The sequence below is a fragment of the Sinohyriopsis cumingii genome, chromosome 15, assembly GCF_028554795.1.
Source record: "Sinohyriopsis cumingii isolate HCF-2022 chromosome 15, ASM2855479v2, whole genome shotgun sequence".
Lineage (NCBI taxonomy): Eukaryota > Metazoa > Mollusca > Bivalvia > Unionida > Unionidae > Sinohyriopsis > Sinohyriopsis cumingii.
This window is the reverse complement of record NC_142975.1, coordinates 35,969,356-35,984,930: the sequence shown is the minus strand read 5'-3', so window position 1 is coordinate 35,984,930 and position 15,575 is coordinate 35,969,356. Positions and strand designations below refer to the sequence as shown.

The window sequence follows — 15,575 nt, the reverse complement described above, 5'->3', positions numbered from 1 at the left end:
AATTCTAAATTCCCTCTAGTCTGTCCCTCTAGACGCTCTCGAGCTAATTTGGCTGCGAGAGATTCCATTATTGATATGATAATGATTTAATTACGCACACTATAGCAGCAGGGAGCGTGACGACCAAACAATGAGTATCCGGGTGGGTAAACGAACACGCATACAAATTTGAAAACACAATCGACAAACATAAAGTAACAGAATGAGCTATCCCAATTAGAGAATATCTCGATCGGTTAGAGACTTCGGATTAACGCTGTTAACCTTGTATTTATATTTTCGTAGGAAGCTTTATTTTCAAAGAAGATTTGCTCCAAAATGGATCTGTTAACCACCCTTGCTGCAGTAATTACATGAATATTACTGGAGACGGATGAACATATGGTAACAGACTTCAAACGACGAAGAGCAGACAATTTCAGATAAGATTTAGAGATATCATCAATCTTGAATCATAAAATAAATTTGTATGAAAAATAATATATCATTAGATGGGAGAAGCAAATGAGTGGCTACACAAAACTGTGCTGCTTTCGAAATTCCAACATTGCTTTTATACTGGGTGTTTGAGTTGAACTGTTAAATAACAGAATCACATTTTCAGCAGTAGATGGCATGTTTTGTCTTCTTTATGTTAGACAGCAATTTTTCCGTCTCGGCTTAAAAAGTAAAGGTTCCAATATTAAAATGTCAATGAATGGAAACGTATCATCTGCGCAGTAATATATATATATATATATATATATATATATATATATATATATATATATATATATATATATATATATATATATATACAATTTTTCAATACTACGTCACCTGTGGCTAAAAATAGTATGGTGTATTAGGAACTACTTTGTAAACGAATAATGTACGCTCACGTCGTATCCATGCTAGATTTTGATTTATTAGATTTGTTTATGGATGAGCTAAACAAGCTGTTTCGTCCACTTGAAAGTAGAGATGGTATAGTGAACAATGTAGACGAGTTCACTGAGTCAGAAAGAAAGTTCCAAAATAAACCCCCAAAAAATAAACGTGATATTCGCAATGTCAGCAACAACAAAATACAATTATGATCATTTAACAGTTATTCAGAAAAAATATTTGCACCTTTTCGCAAATAGAATGGTTTAGGCTATGACCAGTGATCTCTAGGGTCTATAAAAAGCACAGAAAATCATATTAAGGCCAAGGGCTATCGCATATCTATCAGAGACGTACGTTTTTACAAGTCAGTGGAAACATTAAATTGGAGTACAAAACGCAACTGAAGGTTCTGGTAGGAAACTAAGAGCATCAGGATCAATAAGCCAAGACGATGAAAAATTTTATTTCCATTAGCTAAACGGACTGTCAAGCAGCATCTGCTTTTCACCGTTTAACTATTTTGATATAAAGTTAGGCTAGCGATAGAAGACATGCACTGCATGATGCAGTTCATATGCAAATGATAGCATAAATATATGTCTCTTTAGCTGCTAATAAGAATGGTAAGACATATGTTTACATTTATGCATCTTAAATTTTGTCAAAATATTCTTTCTTAGTTCTGCAAATCCGAAAGATATGACCCATGCTTTGAACAACCTGATAAACACAGAAATTGTACTGTAAATTCGACTACATTTCCAACTTAAATCACATTCTCCTTCCTGAATTGAATTAAGCTATAAATCAAATCCATCGTAAGAAGACAAATATAAATGTGTTCGATCAACAGATAAATAAAATCCAATCACTCCAAATCGACTGGAAAAGTTTTTCCCAGCACCCATTCAATTAAAGTTTGAGCATAGATTTCAATTTCAAGTAGAATAATACTAAAATTAATTTTAGAACTACGACGAAGTTCAATGGTCGCTGGGCGGAGCTATGTGCGCTTTGATATTGCTACTGTGTACAGATGAATCCACGGTTGTGAACTTATTTTCAAATACATCAATCATTAAATTACTTTTTTTTCTTGTAGTGTATTCGTATATTATTAAGCCTTAGGAATGAAAACTAAATGAGTATCTACTAAAAAGGATACCGCATTTGTATGAAAAAATATAAACTCATTTTTCGGGCTAATACTGCACTCCCAGGTCGTGAAGTATTACTCAGAAAATATCTCGTTATTATCTTTCAATAAAAATTAAGTAACCTATAAATCGAGTAGTTTAGAGTGTATTAAAACTTAGTCTTATTTGTGAACGTATTAGAACTTATAATACTATCTGAGAGAGTATAAGAACTTACAATACTATCTGAGAGAGTATAAATAACTTACAATACTATCTGAGAGAGTATAAATAACTTACAATACTATCTGAGAGAGTATACATAACTTAAAATGCTATCTGAGAGAGTATAAATAACTTACAGTACTATCTGAGAGAGTATAAATAACTTACAGTACTATCTGAGAGAGTATAAATAACTTACGATACTATCTGAGAGAGCATACATGACTTAAAATTCTATCTGAGACAGTATAAATAACTTACAATGCTATCTGAGAGCGTATAAGAACTTACAATACTATCTGAGAGCGTATAAGAACGTACAATGCTATTGAAGAAAGTATAAGAATTTACAATACTACTGAAGAAAGTATAAAATCTTTCAATACTATTTAAGAAAGTATAAGGATTTACAATACAATTTAAGAGAATATTAGCGCTTACATTACTATTTAAGATGGCATATTAACGCGGAATATTTTTTAAGAGTGTATTAGAACTTAAATTCATATTGTGATATTCTTATAAGATACATTTCGATACACTGTGTCAGGAAGAAAATATACAAATTAGCTTCTCTGGTGTTTAAAATATATGTTCAGTTTCGGATGCAAATCACAAATATAAATCATTGTTATTCATTATTGATTATCCCAAGTATTAAAATAGAGGCAGTTTATATTGTTCAAAAGATAAAATACAGCATTTTAACAAATTGTACCAATACTCTCAGGTTTTAATCACACCTGTTATTTCCGATCATACTTTACAGTTACATTAATACCTACTTTGACATTAAATTGATTATATTAGCATGAATGATTGCATCAATGGCAACAAATAAAGTCTGCACTCATATACCTGTATGAAACTTATTTATCGATATGCGAAATATATTCTAACAGTCTTAATGCATTCATAATTTTATATATCGCACTCTAGTTTATTATCGATACTCTGTAACTAGCATTATATTAACATTAAATGGTCGCTGTATGGGTGGCTTATGTGTCTACATTGTTGATATTGTTGTTGTTACAGGACATAACGCCATTTGTAAGCACAAGATATGATATACATGGCGGCCAATATATATAATGGAGTAAGAACCCGAAACTAACCACCGAACCACGAGAAGCTACCAGCAAGCTTCACAACATACCAACATTGGCCAAGCCCGAGACTCGAACTCACGCAGATAGAAGTGAAATGGCAGTGATCCGTAACGGTGAGCGCTTTAGACTACTCGGACACTCGGGGCATCGCTGTGCCTACGTGTATGTATGTATGTATGTATGTATGTATGTATGTATGTATGTATGTAGATATAACTGGATAAATTTATGTATAAATGTTCAACATGAGTTATGTGTTATCTACCCCTGTTATGTATTAAACAAGGAAGTATTTTGGTTTTCAAAACGTTGCATCATACTGGTTGATCAATGTTAAAACTAGTTGCCAAATTGTGTCCCAGTCTGTTTAACCCTTGATTGATTTAGCCATATGGCATATTTCGTGTCTGAGAAGATATTTATTAGGACGTCGTGAGTTTTCGCGTGGACAACCTAGTTTACACAGTGAAACATTAATGGGCCTAGTTTCAAATGCTCTCTGGCACATATTATTATAGCAAATACCTTTTACAACAGCACCGAATGATATACACATCTTGTTTATTTACTGTAATATACTTATTAGTTTCAACTTAACATTATGTCAAATATCATGTGTTTAATATTTAAGGTTAGAAGTTACCTGTAGCGGGACGATAATGGAGAAAAAATTATTGTGAATGACAAATATTACGGAATACCAGAATAAAAGGAACAATACTACTACTTATATTATTTTATTATTATTATTATTATTATTATTATTTGCAAAGACCTGCCAATAAGTATCAACCAGGCCCGACTCCGTTTTGGATGACGGTGTGGGTGCATACGCAAACCAACTCTAATTTGAGAAAAACAAAAGCAAAACAGTATGTGAAAATAGCCTAAACATCCTCCAAGATCGCAGGATCATTTATCTAAAATTCCTACTGGTCATCTGCGTAGCCAGAGGTTCTTATAATTCATCATAAAAAAGACAACATGTAGTCAATGACTCAATGGCAAATGCAGGTAGATTTGAATATATAAGCTGTCAGTATGATTATGTATATTTTGAAACAAGAAAAATAAAGAAACGCAAAACAATATATTTATATCACATGTCAAATGTGTTAATCATTTATTACAATCAGCATGACATGACAGCTATTTATGGACCGGAAATGACGTTTACTATCTGCCTGATCTGGATCCATATATAATTCATCTAGGCGTCATAATTTGTGCTGCTGCCATTGATGATCAATCTGAATCATAGTCATAAAATATATCAGACTCCTCGTCAATGACAGCATTAGGCCTATGTCAAGCCTGAAAAGATCATTATCCGCTATCCAAACAACAGCTGCCCATGACATCAGGCCTGCTGATAGACGAGTTTCAGCAGGTGAATACCGGAATTGGATCAAATATAGCCTTCACCAAGCAATGGACGAATAACTCGAAACAACGTTTAGAAAATAGCATTGGACCCTGATTCTAATATAGATATATTAGTTCACAATAGTTTGTAGTCACATGATCATTTGGTGAATGAAATAATGGGCCTTTGTGCAAAGTTAAAAATCTCAAATATCGTGCTTCAGGCCTTGCTGCAATTTTGTCTCGCATATTTAGGTGTCTGAATGAGAGACAGTGTGTTCACATTACATCTGGTCTTCTTAAGTCGAGATATAATCCTATACAGTTGATGTTACCGGACCACTTCCGGCATGAAAGTATGGGTATGTATGTAAACTAAAACCACCTAAATATTGCAGGTTTAGTCCTATGACAATTTTAGCGCGCATCTTGAGGTGCGTAAAGGAAAGAGGAAGCGTCCAAATCGCATTTGATCTTCAACTTCCTCAAAGCGTTTTTGGTGCAATATGTTTGACGTAAGGGAGAAAGTATTATAAATATCCAAATATGTAGGCTGCAGAACAATCTAGCCTTTGCATTATTCACGTGACTTTTATTATTTGTTAATATCATACAATATATAATATGTTAATGACATTTACTCGATATACATACAATCCAACTGGCCAGATGGACTGGCTACCATTTTCTCGCCCGGTTCGCCATGATATTACACAGGATCTGACGGGTAGGCTGGCGGCATTTTTAGACTCTAAAACAAACAAGCAAATAAACAAATAATGAAACAAAATGAATATGCATCCCAAGATTATGGCAATGAGAATAATCTAATCCTCAATCGAGTCAACTTTGTGCGGAATCGTGTACCATATGAACCATAGTAGGATTGCAGTCTCGTTCAGCCTGCCTTTCATGTGACTCCGAGAGCTCTAGGCCTACCGAGAACATTGCCAAGGTCTGTACAATTTATTGTTACCAATGGGTCTATATAATTGTTTCTTCTTTCACAAAATGAATCATCTATAATGCAGTTCATCAACACTGCTTGTGCCTAACAAACATATGTAGATTTATTTTAAATGTACTTTGGAAGTGGTAGATATCAATTGTAGTGAGGTCGGTAATGCTTGCCCTTTTTATGTACTCAGTGCGTTAGTTCACAGTCTGGCGATTTCCAAAAGTTTCGTGCAGACGCAACAACCTGTATTACCAGTATAGTAACAGGTCGATTTAAAATAAACATGAAAATTTTACATTTGTATGATTCCAGAACGATCAATCGTTTTTACAGACCTTTAACAAATGGAGCAACATCGGCCTGTCACGTCAAAATAGAATTAATCTCTGATGTATAGGCTGTTTTTTACCCCAATATATCGCCCATCCACCCTCAGCCCAAGCCCCCTATATCCCAAGCATTAAAAAAGAACACAAATCCTTGCTTGAAATGTAGTAGGCAGCCTACGATATGTTTATTGAGCGTATATGCGCTAAACGTCAGCTTAATTCAATAGATTTAGGCTATACGAAATGTTATTAAAGGGAAGCAGCTTTTGCATTTGTTCTTTTTTAATGAATCATTACCTTAATTTTCATACACACAGTGACGTTGTTTTTCGTCACGCGATCCAGTCATTTTTATCAACGGATTTCAAAATGGCTGCCTATGCAACACATCCGAATGTCCATAGAAAGGCAGAGTATACTTTGATCAAACCTTTGCGAGACAGGATGAGGTGTTATTCATGGAGTAAAAGATCAAGCAGGGCAGATATTTCAAGATGGAACTCTGTTAAAATTCCAGAAAATTATAATATACCTTCTGCAAATGGTTTAATAAGCATAAAGGGTAACAATTGCTCGATACACATCTGTTATGCACGTCCTCCATATGTCTAAGGTTTGCTATCAAATCCGTGGTTTCGCATTCATATAATTTTTAAAGCATGCATTCATGGTAGTACCCTGTAAATGAAAAATGTAAATGAAACATTTACTGATGATATCATAAGATAAGTATTACGCAAATATCGAGTGGCGTTACATGCTGTTTTTAATAAGCATAAATTGCATGTCACAAGTTTTTAATATTAAAACACACATGAGCAAGGTACACATGAACTGCTTCAATGAAAGGTACCATCAGATGCTGTCAATTCCAGACATGTCATCAATTCGGCAGTTTGTTATTTTGATATGCCTAATATTAGCTATCGTGCCTTGTTTTGCTTTTCACATTCATATGTGCGAAATTAAATGCACAGAACACAAATATGAGTATATGTCAAGCGTTTCTTTTACGCTTGAAAATGCTCTCAGATTTCATAAAATCACAGTTACGGTTTTATTTGAAGTACACTTTAATCTTATGGCAAACACACTTCGAACATGATCGCCCTTTGCAAAACATTCATACATGAATCTTATATAATTATTTAAGCCATAAATTAAATGCTTGCATAAATTGTGCTATTCATCGTATTTGTCCTTTATATATTTGTAAGGTTATTCTGAATCAACATTTCCATATTTGCCCACTGAACCAGCTTATTTCACAATATTATAGAGTAAATCTTTATATCGCGTTAATTTTACAATTTCTACAGCCTTTCTGGCCTTAAGATGGTTAAATTAAAGAAACAAAAATTCAGTTCTTCGGCAATAAAATGTTTTATATTTTCTTACAAATTATAATTCCGACTCGTTGTCAAAGCCACATTGATATTTTAAATAAATAAAGAGCTTCTGTAGACCGCACACCGGAACCAGATAGGACCTTACCTCCGAACCACGACATAGGAACCTAGATGGTCCCCATACACCTGGTTAGCAGAGGTAGCCACCCATTTTCAAATTTCTAGATGCAGTCCTGACTATTTCGTTTCACACGTTGAATCTCTTAAAATGTGATAAAGTATATTGAGACATTTATTAAAGGATGCAGTCTATACCCTAATTTTAAGTTTAATTTAAGCTCCATGATATTGTATTCGCTTGATATGTAGATTTAAAAACTGCTAACATTTTTGTAATATATTAGGTTAACATACAGAAACGTTTTGACGTGTCATTCGTGTAAATTTTATATGATCAGTAACTACCGATGACATATAAAATTATGTTAGTTCCATTGCACACAAGTCAAAATAATTCAGCATTCAAGGTCAATCGATAACATACTTTTAAAACTACTGACGTAATCTTAAAATAAACTTACTTTGAATAAATGCCTAATATAACCCTTTATAAAAGGTGTATTCAAGTACTGATTCACACAGGTTTCAATGTATATAAATGCGTTAATTAAAAGGTTGTCGGATGTAAAGAATAAAGGAATAATCAAAAGCAAAGCAAACACATCCATTGCAAAAAATAATTTACTTTTTGTCATTTTTTATAATCTAATGTAGCTACATTTTGAAAATCTTCCCCTCTCTCTTTCTTAATAACGTCTGTGTATATTTTGTATGGAAAAATAACAATGATAACAATGATAACACTGATAACAATGATAACAATGATAACACTGATAACAATGATAACACTGATAACACTGATAACAATGATAACACTGATAACAATGATAACAATGATAACACTGATAATAATGATAACACTGATAACAATGATAATAATGCATGCCTTTGCACAACGAAAAGACAAAAGTCTCACTCTTGTTATTGAACATTAAAACCGAAATGAACATACTCAAAGATTCATCTAAGGACAATTAATATGGTTAACAAATGAAATAGAAAATAGATAAAAAGCGACTACTAACTCAGAATATCAGATCAAGTTGTGGGTTGTGTGTTCAGTGTACACTTGCAAAATGCTAGTGTCAAGAACACATTAGTAACGTAACTTACTTGCGTCTGACTTAAGCCGAACGTTAATGTTGATGAATAAACGATTACTTTGGGCACGATAGATGATTTAAAAAAATATGACCATCAGTTGAATCCGTGAAACCAAATAAACATTACCTTGAGAAGAAGAATTTCGATGGTTATTGAACCACACGTGTACACAATATAATCAGTAGCTAACTGTTTATAATTGTCAGTGAATATAACATATAGGTCATATGAACTATAGAGGTAAATGCCCAGCCTTGTGATTTGTATGGGGGAGCTGCACGTGCTGTATATGGATCTTATCTTTGTTGAGTGCCCTGAATATGATACGCATACATCAAGAATTACGTTATCTTTCACTCGAGGTAAATATAGATTATGTTTTAATCAGAAAGACTTCAGTTTGATTTTTCTCAATAGTATGACAAACCTGACGATTTTATAATTTACCAGATTTCGGGCAAAACAAATTGTATTCTTTTCAGTACTGTATATTTGCTATGATACATTTTATAATTGTGAATGTCGGTGACCGGCTCGCCTTTAGCTACATTGCAGATTCAATTAATCTAGAATGAATTAGAGTCAAATTTTATTTCCATCTGAATTGTAAAAAACTTTGAACGATTTTGACTGGATATACTGCTTAGTTTTGATCTATCCAATTTTGTGCGCTTTCGATGCAAAATACCAGTATATATTTACAAAACAGTTGAAACTGGTATCAGGAGGAATCAAAAGTCTATACTTCGTTACTGGGTATAAAAACAACCTGAAACTATGAAGACGAATGACAACATCAAAGAAAGCACCTTTCTGCGTTTAAGGAAAAAAACCTTTGATCTTAACTACTAGTAAGATAGTTAAAGCAGAACAAGTATTAAATGTATATGCAGCCACAGACACGCGTCTTGGTGACCTTCTGGCATACTTTTTATAGCATACTGCACTTCAAAAGCGTGTTTGTTGATAAGTGAAAAAGTTCTCTACGTATAATAGAAAGGATAATAATACTGTATCCTAAATTCTATATTGTTTAGAATATTTCAAAAATTTACACTGAGAAGGAAACCCATAAGAGTCCGTCTTTAAAAACATTGTTTGACTCTTATATCTCAGCAACATCCTTTCAGATCTTTTGAGGCAGAAGCGATGACAATGTCTTGTCTATAATTTCACTGATTTACCCTAAAATGTCGTTAAACGTATTCTCGAAGTTTAGCAGCAGAAACAATTGGAAAAAAAAATATTGATAGAATTGCATCTAAATAAAAAGCTTTCGGCACATCTCGTGCAATATTTTACTTACCCTACACGATTTCAATAAAAAGGACAAATGATGCTAAATGATTCTTTACACTCATTGATTTGAATGTTTTTAAAAAATCCCTCCACGCACGATCGATTATTTTCAAGAATGGCACAAAAATTCAGGCACGGGTAGAAAATCCAAATTTATTTCATATTATATCCACTTGCTAATAAGCTAGAAACGGTTTCAACAAAGTATTGAAGGCAATGGCGAATTAGCAGACATGGCAAACGTATTCCTAAAACTTGACTGTTTAAAATGACCCCATTATGGACAATTTTCAAGACATTTACAACTAGAGGCAAAGAAAAAGTAATATCAATTCTGCTTATACATGTTTGATTTACTGAATATTCAGAGTGTCTATAACATTTTGAAAAATGATGAAACGTTTTGTCATAGATAAAAATGATCAGATGGAGAATATGATACACAGGGAAAATCGGAATGTCTCGCATTTCGCTGCAGTGCGGGGATTATAATGAGTTTAAGTGTTCTTGCTCAATAACATAAGTTGAATATATATGAGGTTCATTATTAGTGATTGATCTCCACTGATTAATCTTTCCCCGAAAACAACCTGTATTTATATACATCTAAAAACAGTGCATTTAAAGTGTTGGTATAAAACAAATTGATATACCAATTCTACGATGTCGCAATAATACGAATATATTAGTATTCTTTGAACTGCAGGTCTATACATCAATGATGAATTTCCACTCATTAATCATTAATAACGTATGAAAATAGCAATAAAAGTATTAATAGTCCCCGTTTTCTAAATGAAGTTAACATGGTACATAATTTCATCGCAATTTATTCTTTTTTCCGCTCCGCTCTCCCCTATCATGCAAAAGAGGCACAATACGTAGAAATACGGAGTGAGAGAGTAAAACATATTGTGCTGGACGCAAACATTAAAATTAAAATTGCACCAAGTAACAAGTATTATCCTACGTTAATATTGTTCATCGTAACGGTATATTTACGCTTTCCATGGGCTCTGTATACAGTGTTCATAATAGCAATGATACATAGTTGCAATAGCCTGTCCACACTATTAGTTAAATTTGTCAGTTGCGAGTCAGACATATTATAACGTTTTTAATAATTTATTTTTGTTGTTGATGTTGTTTCTTAAACCTATTATAATGTTCTAATACTCGATTACTATTAATTAAATATGAAAATGTCTAAAGCACGACCTCTCTCTCTCTCTCTCGTCCGCTCTCCGGACCATCGTAGCAAGATATGGCCGAGAATGCATGAAAATACAAGTGTTTGTGATTTTCGCTTCTGTTATACAATGATGTCGCTGGACCTATGAATGATGGTAAAGTTAAATCGAAACCGTCCAATGAAAAAGGAGAGAGAGAGAGAGAGAGAATGTTATGGTCAATAGTAATGTTAAATAAAGCAGATTATAACTTAGATCAACTGCAAATATATTAAAATGGTTCATTTACTTCTTGTTGGTTCGTCATTTTCCTTATTCCTTGCTAATTTTCATACGCCTGTACGTCATTGCCTGAGCGTTTAAATTGTACAAGAACCTAGCGTGTTCGTAGTGCTCGACATTTTTTCATAAAAACAACCTAACATGTTTAAATCATTGGTGTGTTTTGTATTGATTTAATCAATATCAAGTAATATAGAAACTTGAAACTAAAACGGTCAACTTATCAATTTGCAAATGTAAATTGTGACGAACAAGAAAAGTCATAGAACAACATTTTGTAGCGGACACACTCGCAAGTATGTAAGGAGTTCATTCACACGGTCAATACACAGTTGCCCGGAGCATATTTTAACTCCGTTCAAAAGACAAATATGTGTATTTGTATGTGATATAAATTAAATATATGCATAATATGCATGCTTTATCAATGATATACCACTCCTTGCATACATTATTCATTTAAAGGAGAAGGACAATAAGAGAGATTAACATTTCATAAACAATTCAATAAAATATATACCGCTTGGTTTGTTTGTTTATTTGAAATTTCCCCTGATATCACCTTGTTTTGACTTGATATACAAAATGACAAAACTTCAAATATAATTGATATCAATGCAAGACTTTATTGTATGTAAATAACGTCCTTGCCATTATATCAGGAAGGCCTACCAGGGGGTTAGGAACATCCTACAATTTCGCACAAGTTGATTGGGAACAAGGTAGGGACAAGCACATTTGAATTAGGAATATTACAAAGTCTCAAAATTAAAAGTTACCGGCCTTTGTTAAAATTACGATGCTAAACTCAAAAGATGAGTATACAGCTAAATCAAAGATGAAGTAAGATTCCAACAACATGCATCTAATCTAGGTCACGAAACTACTTATTTCCTGTGCAGAAGAAATATCAAGGCACGTGTCTTCATCATAATTATCATTGTTTTTCTTTATACATTTACTGATATACGTATTATTATTATATTATTATTTCAACTACTACTACCACTACTATTACTATAACTGCTACTATGCCTGCATATTAGTAGTATTCACTTGTCACATTCAGATCGTGAAGAAACACACTAGTATATATGCGATATTTGTCACCCGACGTTTTCATGTCCAAGGTCAGTTTAGTGCTTGTTTTCCACGAAATTAATGAAGTTGTTTTGTAAACAGTAATGTTTTCATAATTCATTAGGGGGCATACGTCAGTCCTCTGAACAGCATGGAGTGCGTCACTCAATTCGTCTAATCCAAATTTCAGATTTCAATGACTGAGAAACCTTACCGCTGATCTTTCATGAATGTGCATCATATTGTTTATTATCGCTAAGGTCTTATTGCGTAATTACAACAACTGGTGGTTGGTCATTCCATGGTTTAAGAAGGAAGAATATTCTAAAGTCGAATATTTTTGTGAAGAAATAAGGACTGGATATGAGGTAATCTTAGTGGTGTCTCACCCATTATCTCAATTTCTCAAATTATCATTAATAATCTTTTTTGACATACAGCTTGTATTTGTAGGTTATGTAGATAGGTATAGATCAGATTATTCTTGAGGTACATGAGAAAGCTTGCCAGTAAATTGTCTTGGGTCGGTGGATCTTTCTGGGCTTTTGATGGGTTCTTCCTCCACTATTGATACTGGCCGCCATGCACAGCTTATATTGTACTGATAAATGACGCTAAACACTACAACAATAACAACAACATTATTTTTGAACAATTCAAATAATCAGTATTTTGTATTTTCTTCCAGATTTTATACTCTTACCAAACCATTCTTAAAGACAATATCCAGAGATGCTACTACCAATACAAAAACATGTATTTAAAAGTAAGGAACATTGGCCGGTGAAACTGTCAGTTTATGTCACACTGACGTCCATGTTTAACCATAGTTAAGATCTAATCCGCTTTTTTCCAAACGGAATCATACACAAAAATCAGATCACATCATTTGCTCTCCTACCTAACTATCCGTATTCTCCGCCATAAAAGCCGATCTTGATACCAACATAAATTATTAGCTACGTACATGGAATAATAAGGTAATACGTACATGGAAAAATAAGGTAATTAAAATTGCAGGAGTAGCAAGGGCATGGTTTAAATGCATAGCAGTAGATGGTGCACATAAACAGTATACAAGTCAAGGATGCCAGAAATGGATCTCGAGATTTCAAAGTATCCATAAGCACTTATCCATAAGGTTTCCCACATTTTAAATGGCGTATGTAATGCTAAAGCCATCATACTTGCTTTCCATTTTTATTTATCAATATCATTTCAACACATGAAATTAATTATCTTTACGTACCCAAAAAATAATATTGTCTATTATTGGTTTGAGGTTAACGGCATAATAAAACTTCGTACTATCACTCACAGTTAATCTTAATTTATAAACTGTAACGACTGACTGCATCAAATTACGTAACGCACATGGTTTATACGTCTGTCTTGTGCGAATTCTCCAAGAAGGATTGGTCCCGTTCGCTCGAATTGAAGATTCCAGTTTGATTAAACCATTTTTAAAATGTGATAGATTGTTCGTATTACTAACAATTATAAGGAAAATATTAAAAAACAGATAGTGTTTATTTCATTGAGGTGTGTGAATTACATCATAAAGTTTGCAAATGTGATACATTATTGCGATTAATAATATCAGAAAAACATCCGCATGATGTTTAACAGAATCAAAGAAGAAGAAAAATGATTGACAATCGGTGGTTAATATATAGTCCATAAAGGTTAGAAATAATAAAAATTATACAGTTTAGGTATCAATAGTACGAAAAATGTTCATTATCTTTCTGACTTCTGTGATACACGAAGAGTAATACAATATAAATTAGCTACATACTATACGTTTTTAATTCTTCACATCAAAAGCGTGAGTAAATTTGGGTAATTCCTAATAATTTTGCTTTCATAGCATTCTTCATCATATTTTTCACACAAAAAAAATTGTTAATAACACCTGTCAGTCACTCACTCGACGTTTTGGTCTCTTGAAAACAAAATCACTAGATTGCTTCCCTTTCTTTTTCGTTAAATGATGAAAAAAGTCACTAAAGCATACGAATTCGAATAGAAAAAGCAACGTCCCTACTATTAGTAATGGGTGGATAGCCGAATTTCATTTCAGTAGAAAGCAGAATCACCGATAAGAATGTCCGCTTTCACTCTGGAAGTCTCAATTTCCTGACAACGCCGCGGTCGCTAACAACGTACAGTTTTGCACAAATTTTAAGGGAGAAGATAGCTGTGGGGCAAGAGCTTTATTGTTGGCCACATGACATCGACAATGAGCGAAATCCTGATCAACATGCATATATATATATATATATATATATATATATATATATATATATATATATATATATATATATATACATATATATATATATATATATATATATATATATACTATTATTTAAGGTGGGTCGTGGGCAGTTTTGTCGTCCTCAGACGGTTTCGTGGGCAGATAAAAGTTCGTGGGCAGATTTCCATCTGCCCACGAAGCACGTCGTCCTTTTCTGCACTCTTGCCACAAATATCAATAAAATAAATGCATATTTACGCTGCTGAATGTTAAATATTCGATAAATATTCATCTGCAAAATAAATAATTGCCTTTTTACCTATTTATTTCCATTTTTTCATTAATGAATTGAATTGAATAGCACAACTTGAGTTACCTCCCATTATGTACTAGTATATATTGCACCTTAAAAATAGATTGACCCGGAAGTAGTATGTTTCAAATTTACTGCCCATGATGACAGGGGGTCGTTACAAAGAAAATCAAGGGATGGGGTTCTAACCTGTAACAATATAATATGTTAATAGTGTTACAGGTTAGAACCCAAATCTGTTGATTTTCTTTGTAACGAGCCACTGTGTCCGTGATTATTATTGTGAGAGATCAAAACTGCCCGGGAACCAGGATGTGGAGTGAATAATCTGCCAATGTCGCCAACAAGCACCATACATATATACTATTTATTTTGATATCTAAGAAGTTTTCAATAATGCTAATTAGTAACATTATAATGAGTGAGCTGTTATATGTCTTTCGAAATACCTCTATTCACTATTGCTGGTCTTGAACCCAAACTAAGAGGATTGTGGCTGTCATTAGAAATACAAGTGATACCATTTATTTAAATCCAGGCTTAGTAAGTTCATAACTTCACTTAAGTTCATATTATATGCTGC

At 33.2% G+C, this 15,575-nt stretch overlaps 1 protein-coding gene across 4 annotated transcripts in view; it reads right to left on the bottom strand.

Moving 5' to 3' along the window:
• Positions 1-15,575, bottom strand: part of LOC149781600 (cyclic AMP-dependent transcription factor ATF-3-like) — a 148,001-nt gene that overhangs the window by 24,539 nt on the left and 107,887 nt on the right. The window contains exons 1-2 of one of the 4 annotated variants that reach the window (XM_089935652.1): positions 6,528-7,510; positions 5,363-5,459 (exon numbers count right to left, since the gene is read on the bottom strand). The exons of 1 other annotated variant lie outside the window; for it this stretch is intronic. The gene's annotated coding sequence lies outside the window, so the exon portion shown is untranslated. Of the gene's footprint in view, positions 1-5,349; positions 5,460-6,527; positions 7,511-15,575 lie in introns of those variants that run through there. 2 more of the 4 variants (XM_089935653.1, XM_089935650.1) reach the window with 2 other exon arrangements.